Source organism: Antechinus flavipes, chromosome 6 (assembly GCF_016432865.1).
Source record: "Antechinus flavipes isolate AdamAnt ecotype Samford, QLD, Australia chromosome 6, AdamAnt_v2, whole genome shotgun sequence".
Classification (NCBI taxonomy): domain Eukaryota; kingdom Metazoa; phylum Chordata; class Mammalia; order Dasyuromorphia; family Dasyuridae; genus Antechinus; species Antechinus flavipes.
Window position 1 is genome coordinate 205,602,643 of NC_067403.1, and position 12,629 is coordinate 205,615,271.

A 12,629-nucleotide genomic window follows, 5' to 3' on the forward strand; every position below is an offset into this window, starting at 1 on the left:
AAGGGCACCCTTCACCCTCTCCCTGGTCTCCCCGCGTCCAGCCTGGGGGGCGGCCAGGGCCAGAGAGCCCCTTTTACCACTCCACGCACGAGAGCGAATGAGAAGGGGTCAGGATGAAGGACGGAAGAGGAGAGAGCTTCCGTCTCACCCACCCCTGGCAGACCACCGGCCTCACCTCGCCGGAAGGCTCCGTGTGGGCACAGGCTCTCGTCTGCGCGGTCACGTCGGGTCCCCAGGTCCGGAGCAGCAGCTCCCTGCTCGCACTCGCGCTCGCGCTCGCTCCCCTGCTGCGGCTGTGCCGGCCCTCTCTCTTGCCGTCCAGCCGCCGCCGCCGCTAGCGTGCCCTCCTCCGCTGCCATGGCGATAGTCACCGCCCCCATCTGCCTCCGATTGGTGTGGCCTGGCCGGCTCCGGTTAGCGGAGGGCTCTGATTGGACGGGGCGGGGACGAGGCCGACGGGGCGAGAGAGCCAGAAGGAAAGAGAGGAGGCCGGCCCGGGGACGGATAGGAGGGTGGGCTCCCTAAGAGGTACGTGGCGCTCGGCGAGGCGGGCGGGGCCTGGCGGGGAGGCCGCGCCCCTCTCTTCTCGGGAGTTGGGATGGCGCCTGGGACACCTTCCCGAGCCAAGGTTCACCTCCCACTCGTCCCCCCTTTGTTAGCCTCACTCCCTTATTGGGTCGCGGGAATGCGCAGAGTGAGAGACGCCTGCATTTCCTCGGATGGTTGCTGTCTGCGGCGGAGACAGAATTAATCCGGGGCTGTCGGGGCTCTGGCCCAGGTGCTAACAGGGCTCAAGGTGTTCCTACCGCCGCCTCCCACTCTTATCAGGCTGGCTCCAGGATGCGCTGATAGCCATGCTCCTCTGCCAGAGCTAGCCTTCTCCCCCGCGCCTCTGCCCCTCCCCCGGGCTACCTGGAGTGGGAAGGGGGGATAAAGGGCTCAGCCTACTAACTTGTCCCTCTTGCCCCACCAGCTGCCCCCACAGCGTGTCCGCTAACAGCTGTACTCTCCCAGTCACCCCTCTAATTACTGCACGTTTAACTTACTATCTAGAGGAGAGCTCAGGGGAGAGAGGGAGAAAATTTTGAAACAAGATTGTGCAAAGGTGAATGTTGAGAACTATCTTTGCATGTATTTGGAAAAATAAAAAGCTAAGAAGTTAAAAAAAAAAAATACGGGCTCCACGAGCGAGCCCCCCACCTCCAGGGCTACCTTGGATGGAGATGAGCTTGCTGCTCCTCCTCTCTTCCCACTTCCCAGGTTGGCTGGCTACTCTATCAGTAGGCTAGAGAGTCACCCTTGACTGCCATAACCCTGCCAAAGCCAGCCTTTGGAAGTGAGTCATTGCCCTCCAAGGACTTCTCTGAATGGGGGGTGTAAAATGAGGCACTCAATATGCTACTTCCTTTTGAACAGTAAACTTAGTCCTAACTTCTTGTCTCCCTTTTCCACTTTTCTATTGTTGATAAATCCCCTTCTTCTTAGATTTCTTCCTTTCAGATTCCTTCCATCTGACATAGCTTTTTCCCAAAGGCAACACATTTCTCTTAGACTTCTCTGCTCCAAACTACCACTTTCATAACTTCCTTCATGGAGTTACCTCCCTTCTTTTAAATTCTGTGGAGTAAATCTTGGTGATCCTTGTTTTAGTGATTTGTAGACCTACTGATCAGTCTCACTTCTCCCCAGTCAATTGAGTACCTGGCTGATACTTTCTTCCCACTTTCTAGTACATCGACCTTCCAAATTTTCCACTTTGGTGACTTCTACATCCATTCTTCCTCAGCCACGCATAGAGGTCATATCAGTTACATCCTGTCCCCATTCCCCAGGGTGACTGAATTTGCATTTGTTATTCTGCTCTGGGAGTTTTCTAGGTAGAAAGGACCCAGTTTTGTCATTTGAATATGCGGTAGGTCAGACCACAGGACTACTCCACTAATGACTGCTTCAGGTCACACCTCTCTGTGGTTTCCTTTCCCTCTGTCAACCATCACCAATAAGCACTCCCCCCAAAAAAAATCCTTCACAAGCATGTAGCTCTCATAACTCTCATGAACACAATATAATAATATCTTATTTTTGTATAGCATCTTGATGTTTTCAAGGCAGTTTAATATGGATTATCTTATCTCAATACCACAACAATCCCACAAAGCAAGGCAACAGACCTAAATGTTCTCCCTCCTCCTCACAGCCTACTGATTTCCATTGAGTCTCAATTAAAAAGTCATGTTCTACTGGAAGCCTTTCTCAAGCTTTCTAGTGCCTTCCCTCTGCTGATTATTTCCTTTATATTCTATATATAACTTGCTTATACTATTTATTTGCTTGTTTCTCCTGTCAGATTATGAGCCTTCCCTTTTAACATCTCTACACAGAGTATACTGCCTGGCACATTGTTGTGCAGTCCTTCACGACCCTATGGACCCCAGTGCTATCTATGGGGTTTTCTTAACAGAGATACTACAATGGTTTGTCTTTTTTTTCTCCAGTGGGTTAAGGCAAACAAATTAAATATCTGGCCTAGAATCACAACAAGGTCCCATTTGAATTCAGGCCTTGAAAACTACAGACCCAGTACTCTGTCCACTGAAACACTCAGCAGCCTCTTGCACATAGTAAGCAATTAATTAGCTTACCATGGTAGGCAATTAATAAATATTTATTAAATATTTACTGTTATGCACTTGCTATTTGTCAGGCACTGTACTAAACATGGGACTACAAAAAGATGCAAAAAAGAGAAAAATATGGAGCTTATATTCTCTCCTAAAGGAACAAAATACTAAAGAAAGGGAATGGGGAGGAGTGAGAAAAAGTTCTTGAGCTGAGTCTTGATATTTATATTTGAAAAGGTCAGCCAGGAGAGAATGCAAATTTTCTCTCCAAAATGGGGAAGTTGCAGAAATAACTTACCAAAAGGAGAAGGAAAAGTAAGAAAGGTAAGTATTAATCGTGTTTGACAAATTAAAAAAAAATCTTCAAGGCCTTATACTATGTACCTTTTATCAGAGCTCTCAATACATTGGTGGCCTCTCTTTTTGCTTTCTATAATATTCCATAATCCCCATGTTGCTTCAAATTCTCCATAAGATTGCTGGGCTTGCTGACTTTTGTATCCAGGGAAACCTGTGCTTTGAGCATAATAAAACTGCAGTGTTCTCTCTGTGTTGTTGATTTGGTGATTGACAACATCATTTTTATGTTGTCATTCTGGATTACATTCATGTAAATTAGGGTCTTTTCCATTTTTTGACCTGACCTATCACCTTTCCCAAGAATCTAAAAAGGGCTTTAGGGGAAAAAATCACACACACACACACACACACACACACACACACACACATACACACACATACTTTTTCAGTTCTGTTGTAAATTAGGGTTTTAATAGGTTTTCACAAGTGGCAAAAAGGTTAGTTTGAGCAATTCCTGAAGAAGATATTCTTTTTTGAGCAATTCCCAAAGAAGTTATTCTTATATTACTTGAAGAGACTCTTTCTATGTGAGGATGATATGTCAGTCAATAAAAATTTATTTAACACTTCCTATGTACTAGGCACTGTACAAAAGGCAAAAGATAGCCCCAGTTCTCAAGGCGCTCATAAAATAATGGGGGAGACAATATGCAAACAACTATGTTTAAACAGCTACAAACAAGCTATATACAGGATAAATAGAAAATAATTAACCGAAGCCACTAGAATTAAGAAAGATTAGGAAAGGCCTTCTGGAGAAAATGAGATTTTAGTTGAAGGAAGCCAATAGACTAAGATAAGGAGGAAGAGCAATCCAGACAGTCTAAGACTTGTTATCTTGCCTTATGACTAGAATTGAGATAAAATGATGCACATTAAAATGTTTTACTCATTAGTCAAGTACACATCAAAATATACCTTAATCCCCATTGTCTCTTCCAAACTATCTCTTATCACTATCACTCAGTAAAGTGCTCCTTTAAATTCATTCAATCAAAATTTATTACCCAATAAAGATTCTAGAAGTTGCTATTTACTAACCCTAAAAATATTTTCCTTCTGTAAGTGAAGTATCAGCTTATAGTCTCTCTACACCTCAATTTTTGCCCTTGTACCAGGGTACTTCAACATATATATTGAGTTTACTAACTTCCCTGTCCACAGTCTTCTCAAATTTCGTGACATATCCTGCATTTCACCTCAGTTACACACAAAGATATCCTTAATCTTTCCATCACCTATAAGAATCCCACTTTCATGTTCATAAATTACAAAACTTTATTTGATCATAATCTTTTATCATTATAACTTTCCCTCTGATTTATGACCATTATCCTGTCCTTTACCATGATCTCCAAAGCCTCCACCCCTCAATTCTTTCTCAAATCACCTCTTTACTGGCTATATTCTCTCCCCTTTCCAATTCCACCTGCTTGGTAAATTACTTCAGTTCTATACTTAATTTCCTTTTCCCCTTATCTGTTACCAATCATGCCTTGCCAAGTCCCAAATTTGTATTACTCCCTCCATCTGGTGCCCATGCTTCTATTCACATGCTGCTGAATGAAACCAAAAGAAAATCAGGAAACTGCTGCCTAGATCTACTACAAATTACATAATCTCATCTGGGTTCTCATTTCAGCAAGGCAATCATTATATATCTGCCTAACTAACTCATTGCCCTGCATACTACAATAGTCCCAAACATTATCTCTTCATGCCTCTCATAGCAACCCCTCCCCTCACTGTTTCGACTTAGTCCTTACTTCATATTTTACCAAAAATTTGAGGCCATTAAATTTGAATATTCGTCTCTTCTTCTCATATCACACAGATGCCATTCTTCACTATCTCCTCCCCTCAACAGGTACCCTTGATCTCATTCCCTTCTTATCTTCTTTAACAGATTGCCTCTTTTATCATCTCCACTCTCATACTAATCTTCACTTTTTATATTGGTAATTAGGTTTTCTTCTTCATTTTTAAAAATCAAATTGTCCAGTTTATCTAACTGGATTGTTGTGGTTGTTTTGTTTTGTTTTTCTATAAAACCAGCATCTGGTTTTATTTATTGGTTCAATAGTTGTTGCTTTACTATCAATTTTTTTTTTTTACCTCTGATTTTCAAATTTCCATTTTGTTATCTAATTGGGGATTTAAAATTTGTTCTTTTTCTAGGTTTTTTTTTTTTAGTTTTTAGTTTTTAGTTCCATCTTCTGAAAGAATTTATTTTTTCTGACCCTTTTGTCTATCTGATAAGTGCTATGTATTCCTTGTCAAAAAATTACATTTATAATTGAAGAAAATGCTAAATCACAATCAGAGCTTAGTTGGGGAGAGGGGAATAGAAACCACAATGATTTCACTACATCTTGATGGACTTAATGATATAGAAAAACCCCAACCTGGTGTTCTAATAATAGAAAATCCCCAATCCTTTTGCAAGGACACGATAAAGTAGATGGTTTTATTTACTCTTATAACAAGTATTTGCTGTCCTTGGATAAGAGACCTTGCAGTTTTATCTGAAAGAACTACTTCTAAATTGAAAAGTATTTGATCTCTCTCCCTTGTCTCCTCCTTGAATAAGGAATGCTACCTCACAATAAACCCTGCCGTTTCCATTTTAAATATTCCCTTTTTCTTCCTTGTCTGATTCCCTGCTTTTTCTCTGTCATCTCCCTCTCCTGTGAAATGCTTTACTTTTCTGTCCTAGGTCGACTACAGAATAGTACAGATTGGCTGTATACTCTTAAGCAAGCCTAAAAGGCCAAAGTACACTCCAGCAAGCTAAATTTACAGTTTACAAGAGCAGACTTCTTCACATGTAATTAATCTCTTTACTTTTTAGTCTGGCCTTCTATCTTTGACTTAATTATTAGATCCTTACTGACAGCTATGCTTCCTCAAGAGTCAAAAGATTACCGCAATATGTGGTAAGAGCACTATCCTAACCCTTACCTCCATGTTAGAAGGGTTCCTTTTTCCTTAAAACGTATTAAAACCATCCTCAAGACCTGATTGGTATAGGGGAACCAGAATTGAAAGCTTTGACATCATTTCCTGGTCATCTGGGAATAGCTGTAAGGAGCTGAACGATCTCTGATGTTTTGTGGGTGAATCAGGATAGGCAACTTGGGCAATGGAGCTTCTCTTACCTGAATCAATTTGAAGTGTCCTCAATGACTATTCTTGTTGAATATCTTTCTCCTTCTACAGCCAAGTAAATCTCCTTTCGTTGCCTGTTGAATGAGCTTTGGTTGTCTTGTTGTGTTCCAATATCAAACTAAACTGCAAGAGGACTGGCCTATCTTAGGTCCAACCCAGTTCATTAATAAAAATAAAAATGTATATTTTTTAAAAATCCAAATTCATGGCCCCCCTGATATCTATCTATGACCTCCTTGGGTATTTATAAATACTCTTCTTAGATAAATCTGTGATCTCATCAATGTGCATTAAGAGATGCATAACTTCTAGGAATAAGAAAATGATAGTTCCTCTGTACTGTGCCTTAATTACACTACATATGTAGTAGTAGTCCCTCCAGTAGCAACACATTCACACCTACTCATCCAGTGTGACTTAGCCACCTCCTACGATGTCAATTCAGGAGGTCTACCTAAAGTGATAGGATCTTCTTTGGATGTGTGTACAATGCATGAGCTAATTATACAATTACTCATTATACTACAGCCTGATTGTGCTTACTGTATGTCTCTCCATTGATACTCTCCATTGAATAATCTTCAACTTTAGCTCATCAGGGACTGTTTTTTCCATTACTCATAGCCATGAAACATCGTTGAAGAATTTATCCATTCAATTATTTAATCATTTCTAACTTTATGTGGCCCCATGGACATTGTCCGTGGAATTTTCTTGGCAAAGACACCAGAATGGTTTGCCATTTCTAAACCAGTATATCCCCATTTTACAAATAAGGAACTGAGGCAAATAGGGGTTACATTACTTGTCCAGTGTCACAAAGCTAATAAGTGTCTAAGGCTAAATTTGAATTCATAGTCTTGACACCAGGCTTGGTACCATGTTCAGTACACCACCTAGGTGCCCTAAAAAATTAGTGAAGACCTTGGGGATCAAACCTGTGACCACACATATGCAAAATATGCACACTGCCACTGAGCTCCATCCCCAAACTTGATGGAGAAATATTGATATTAAAAAGATAGGCCTTTGTTTAAAGAAGAAATTTAAGGATGACTAAAAGTACTATACAATTCTCCAAAGTAAATTCAGCCTACTCCTTTCCTTTTATTCAATATTAGGATCAATTTACTGTTCCCTTGAAGTATCTACATATCTATTTATATGAGCACCTGTTCTTTCCTTCAGTAATATAGGTAAGCTTCTTGAGGGCAGAGACTGTTTTTTGTCTTGTGTTTCTTTCCTCAGGGACTAGCACAGTGCATGGCACATAGGAGTATTTAGTGAGTGTTAATTAATCAATCAATTCTCTTTCTTGATACTTTGAATTCCATGGGTATTTATAAATACTCTTCTTAGATAAATCTGTGATCTCATCAATGTGCATTAAGAGATGCATAACTTCTAGGAATAAGAAAATGATAGTTCCTCTGTACTGTGCCTTAATTACACTACATATGTAGTAGTAGTCCCTCCAGTAGCAACACATTCACACCTACTCATCCAGTGTGACTTAGCCACCTCCTACGATGTCAATTCAGGAGGTCTACCTAAAGTGATAGGATCTTCTTTGGATGTGTGTACAATGCATGAGCTAATTATACAATTACTCATTATACTACAGCCTGATTGTGCTTACTGTATGTCTCTCCATTGATACTCTCCATTGAATATCAACTTTAGCTCATCAGGGACTGTTTTTTCCATTACTCATAGCCATGAAACATCGTTGAAGAATTTATCCATTCAATTATTTAATCATTTCTAACTTTATGTGGCCCCATGGACATTGTCCGTGGAATTTTCTTGGCAAAGACACCAGAATGGTTTGCCATTTCTAAACCAGTATATCCCCATTTTACAAATAAGGAACTGAGGCAAATAGGGGTTACATTACTTGTCCAGTGTCACAAAGCTAATAAGTGTCTAAGGCTAAATTTGAATTCATAGTCTTGACACCAGGCTTGGTACCATGTTCAGTACACCACCTAGGTGCCCTAAAAAATTAGTGAAGACCTTGGGGATCAAACCTGTGACCACACATATGCAAAATATGCACACTGCCACTGAGCTCCATCCCCAAACTTGATGGAGAAATATTGATATTAAAAAGATAGGCCTTTGTTTAAAGAAGAAATTTAAGGATGACTAAAAGTACTATACAATTCTCCAAAGTAAATTCAGCCTACTCCTTTCCTTTTATTCAATATTAGGATCAATTTACTGTTCACTTGAAGTATCTACATATCTATTTATATGAGCACCTGTTCTTTCCTTCAGTAATATAGGTAAGCTTCTTGAGGGCAGAGACTGTTTTTTGTCTTGTGTTTCTTTCCTCAGGGACTAGCACAGTGCATGGCACATAGGAGTATTTAGTGAGTGTTAATTAATCAATCAATTCTCTTTCTTGATACTTTGAATTCCATGTCTTCATGAACCACTTTGGAGACTGCAATGTCAGAATCTGAAAGTAATCATTCTATTCTCATTGGGAAAAAAATTTCTTACACAAATTTTAACACCTTTTTTTTTTTCATTGATAATTTTTAGGCACCAGAATCATTCTTATAACTCCAACCTGCACTGAATCTTCCTTTAACAAATATAAACAACACAGAAAGAGGGCTGTGGGGACTGAGTGTGAATAACAACACAATCTTTTCACTTCTTATGTTATTTGCTTGTATTTTGTTTTCTTTCTCATTTTTCCCTTTTTATTCTCATTTTTCTTGTGCAGCATGATGATTGTAGAAATATGTATAAAAGTTACACATGTTTAACATATATTGGATTACTTGCCATCTAGGGAATGGGTTGGGAGAAGGAAGAGAGAAAAAAAATTGGAAGACAAGACTTTTTAGGAGTGAATGTTGAAAACTATCTATGTATGTATTTGAAAATAAAAAAAAAATTTAAACAGTTGAGAAAAATTGATCAGCACAACAGCCTGGTCTGACAACATATGTAATATTGGGTACTTACATTTAAGAGGAAGGAATAATATGTTTCATCCTTTCTTTTCCATCTGGAGACAGCAATGAATAGAATATTAGACCTACAATTAGAAAGACCTGATTTCAAATCTAGCCTCAGACCCTGTAGTACCTGTGTGACCCTGAGCAAGTCAGTTTCCTTAATTGTAAAATGGAATGTATGCTTATGTCAAATTATTTGCCATCTCAGGGAGGAAAAGGGTAGAAGAGAATTGGTCAAATTTTTAAAAATACAATTGTTAACAATTGTTTTTACATGTAATTGAGGAAAAATAAAATGTTATTTTTGTTGTAAATTGTAAAGTTGTAAAATAGGGCTAATAGCACCCATTTCCCAGGGTTGTTGGTTGTGAAGATCAACTGAAATAATGCTTATAAAGTCCCTGGCCCATAATAGACACTTAATAAATATTTATTCTTTTCTCCCCCTTCTCTGGAAGCATGATATGTTATTACCATTATTATAACCTCAGCTGCTTTTTAATGTTATTTTCAGTTACATCACTGAAATCTTTATATATATTGTTCTTTGGAGCCTCTTTTCTTTGCTGTGCATCATTTCATTTAAATCTTTTTCTGTCTCTTTTTATTACATTTCTTTTGGTGAAATCAATGTTCCATTTCATTTATATCCCACAATATGTTAGGTCATTCCTAATTGATGAATAATGAGTGTTTCCAATTTTTTGTTACAACAAATAATATGGTTAGGAATATTTTGGTACAGATGGGACTTTCTTTTCTATTCCTGATCTTCTCGGGGTATATGCCCAATAGTGGGATCACTGTGTTAAAGTTTGAACCATTCAGTGATTTTTCTCATGTTATTCCAAAAAAATTTTTTTCTTTTAGAATGTTTAGAACAATTCCCAGCTCCACCAATAATATTTAAGTGTGCCTATATTCCCAAAACCCTTCCAACATTTATTGTTTCTTTTATCATTTTTATTTAATAAATATGAGGCTTACCTCAGAGTTATATTGTTTGGCTTTTCTTATTTCTGATTTATTTTTTCTGTCTCTTTTTATTACATTTCTTTTGGTGAAATCAATATTCCATTTCATTTATATCCCACAATATGTTAGGTCATTCCTAATTGATGAATAATGAGTGTTTCCAATTTTTTGTTACAACAAATAATATGGTTAGGAATATTTTGGTACAGATGGGACTTTCTTTTCTATTCCTGATCTTCTCGGGGTATATGCCCAATAGTGGGATCACTGTGTTAAAGTTTGAACCATTCAGTGATTTTTCTCATGTTATTCCAAAAAAATTTTTTTCTTTTAGAATGTTTAGAACAATTCCCAGCTCCACCAATAATATTTAAGTGTGCCTATATTCCCAAAACCCTTCCAACATTTATTGTTTCTTTTATCATTTTTATTTAATAAATATGAGGCTTACCTCAGAGTTATATTGTTTGGCTTTTCTTATTTCTGATTTATTTTTGGCTCTTTATATTTTTATTTCTTCTTCTGAAATCTCTCTGTTCATATCTTTTGGACACTTATTATGAAGAATGATTCTTTTTTTATTATTATTAATTATAGCTTTTTATACATATACATGGGTAATTTTTCAACATTGTCCCTTGCACTCACTTTTGTTCCAACTTTTCCCTTCCCTCCTTCTACCCCCTCCCCTAGATGGCAGGCAGTCTCATACATGTTAAACATGTTAAAAGTATGTCTTAGATACAATATATGTGTGCAGATCCATACGTTCTGTTACACAAGAAAAATTGGATTCAGAAGGTAAGAATAACCTGGGGAAAAAAAAAAACAAAGATGCAAGTAGTCCACAGTCATTTCCCAGTGTTTCTTCTCTGGGTGTAGCTGAATGAAGAGTGATTCTTTTCTATTTTTTACCCATTTATTGTCCTCTTTCCAATTTTATCCTCAAATACTCTCATAGTTGGTAGGATCTCTTGCCCACCTTCCTGTAAACTTCTTTTTCTTTATCTGATCTTGCTGTTTTATGAAGCAATAATAATTGCTCATAATCTTGTACCCCTCATCCTTCATAAGATTAAACAACCTGTTTTTGCTTTGATGATATTTTCTCTCCATTTGGAAAGGCTATTAGATGTTTGCTGGCTGAAGCAATGGCTCTACTCTGTGATTTCCTGTTATAGTTATTTATTTACATCTATTAAAATTTCTTTAGGAAATCATCATAATCTGTGTTTCATTTTTTCATTTTTTTCAGTGTCAATAGCTTGTTTAACATTAGAAGAAATGGAATCTAAGACTATCTCAAAGGATCAAGAATATTTTACATCAATTTATATGCCTAGTTTTCTAGATTGTAGTTGTGTTAATTTCACAGCATATCTTTTTTTTTCTTTTTAAACCTTTTTCTAGTTTTGTATAAATTGTGCTCTTTGTTCTAATAAGTCATTGGTCTGAATGTACACAGATGATTTAGGAATGAGTCCTACCTTGGAAATGAATTGCTTACTGTCTGTTTTGTTATGTTATTTAATGTTTCTCATGTCTAGAACTTCTGTACTCTTTGCTGCAAGAAAATAGTCATAATATTGTACTATAAGTATATAGATTCTGTCAAGTCTATAATATTATCTCCTCTTGTTTTTACCCTTGAGCTATATTTTCCAATGTATTTATCATCATATTCTCTTATGTTCATTCTTGCTTTGAAGTCAACAAATGTGAAAGTATTTTGTTTGTTGCCTCTAGAGACAATCTCTTATAATATTTTGTTTGTTATTCTGTCATGTACTTATAGTCCTTTGTAGCTATTTGTACATGTGTTATATTTATATTCATTAAAATTCTATACCATTGCCTCATTATGGTAGTGAGGTGACTGAGTTCTTCATACTAAGCCAGCAGATAATAAACTGGCAGGCGCTACTAAACTGGAAAGATTAAATATGCTTGGGTGTCTGTTATCTAAGGACCAATTTATTTTAATTCATATAAGAGCATCATCAAACTGGCCTAATGATTAGTTTTTCTGTCATAGTAATTCTTAAAATCTACCATATCATAGAGAGGAGCTATATATATATATATATATATATATATATATATCTCAATCACAGGTTTTTGAACAATTGAAATAGAGCCAAATGATCAACTTTAGTACATGAAGAAAGACATCCTTACAATATTGCTAAATCAAGTTCCCCAGGGTGATTTTGGTGGACCAAAGTAGCCACTAGAGGCATAATGGAAGTTGAAAAATATGTGCTTATACCACATTAGGTAATAGACTGCTGAAGGGCTGGGTATAACCATGGATCAGATTCACAAAAGAGCCAAAATAGTCTGTCTCCTATGAGAAATAACCCATATAAAAACTTCAATTTGGTGGAGAAACAAAAGATAGAAGATGAGAACAACTTGATGGAGAACTAGTGAGAGAAGCGAGAGTAGCTCAGCAGAGAAGTAGCAAACATCAGGGCCTTTCATTCGAGGACACCAGCAACTGGCAGTGATTCAGAAAAAGGAACAAATA

General features: G+C 37.7%; 1 protein-coding gene across 1 annotated transcript in view; it reads right to left on the minus strand.

Moving 5' to 3' along the window:
- The window catches only part of NUCB2 (nucleobindin 2), a 46,147-nt gene extending 45,833 nt beyond the window's left edge, over positions 1-314 (minus strand). The window contains exon 1 of the mRNA XM_051963895.1: positions 176-314. The gene's annotated coding sequence lies outside the window, so the exon portion shown is untranslated. The remainder of the gene's footprint in view (positions 1-175) is intronic.
- Between the last annotated feature and the right edge of the window lie 12,315 nt (positions 315-12,629).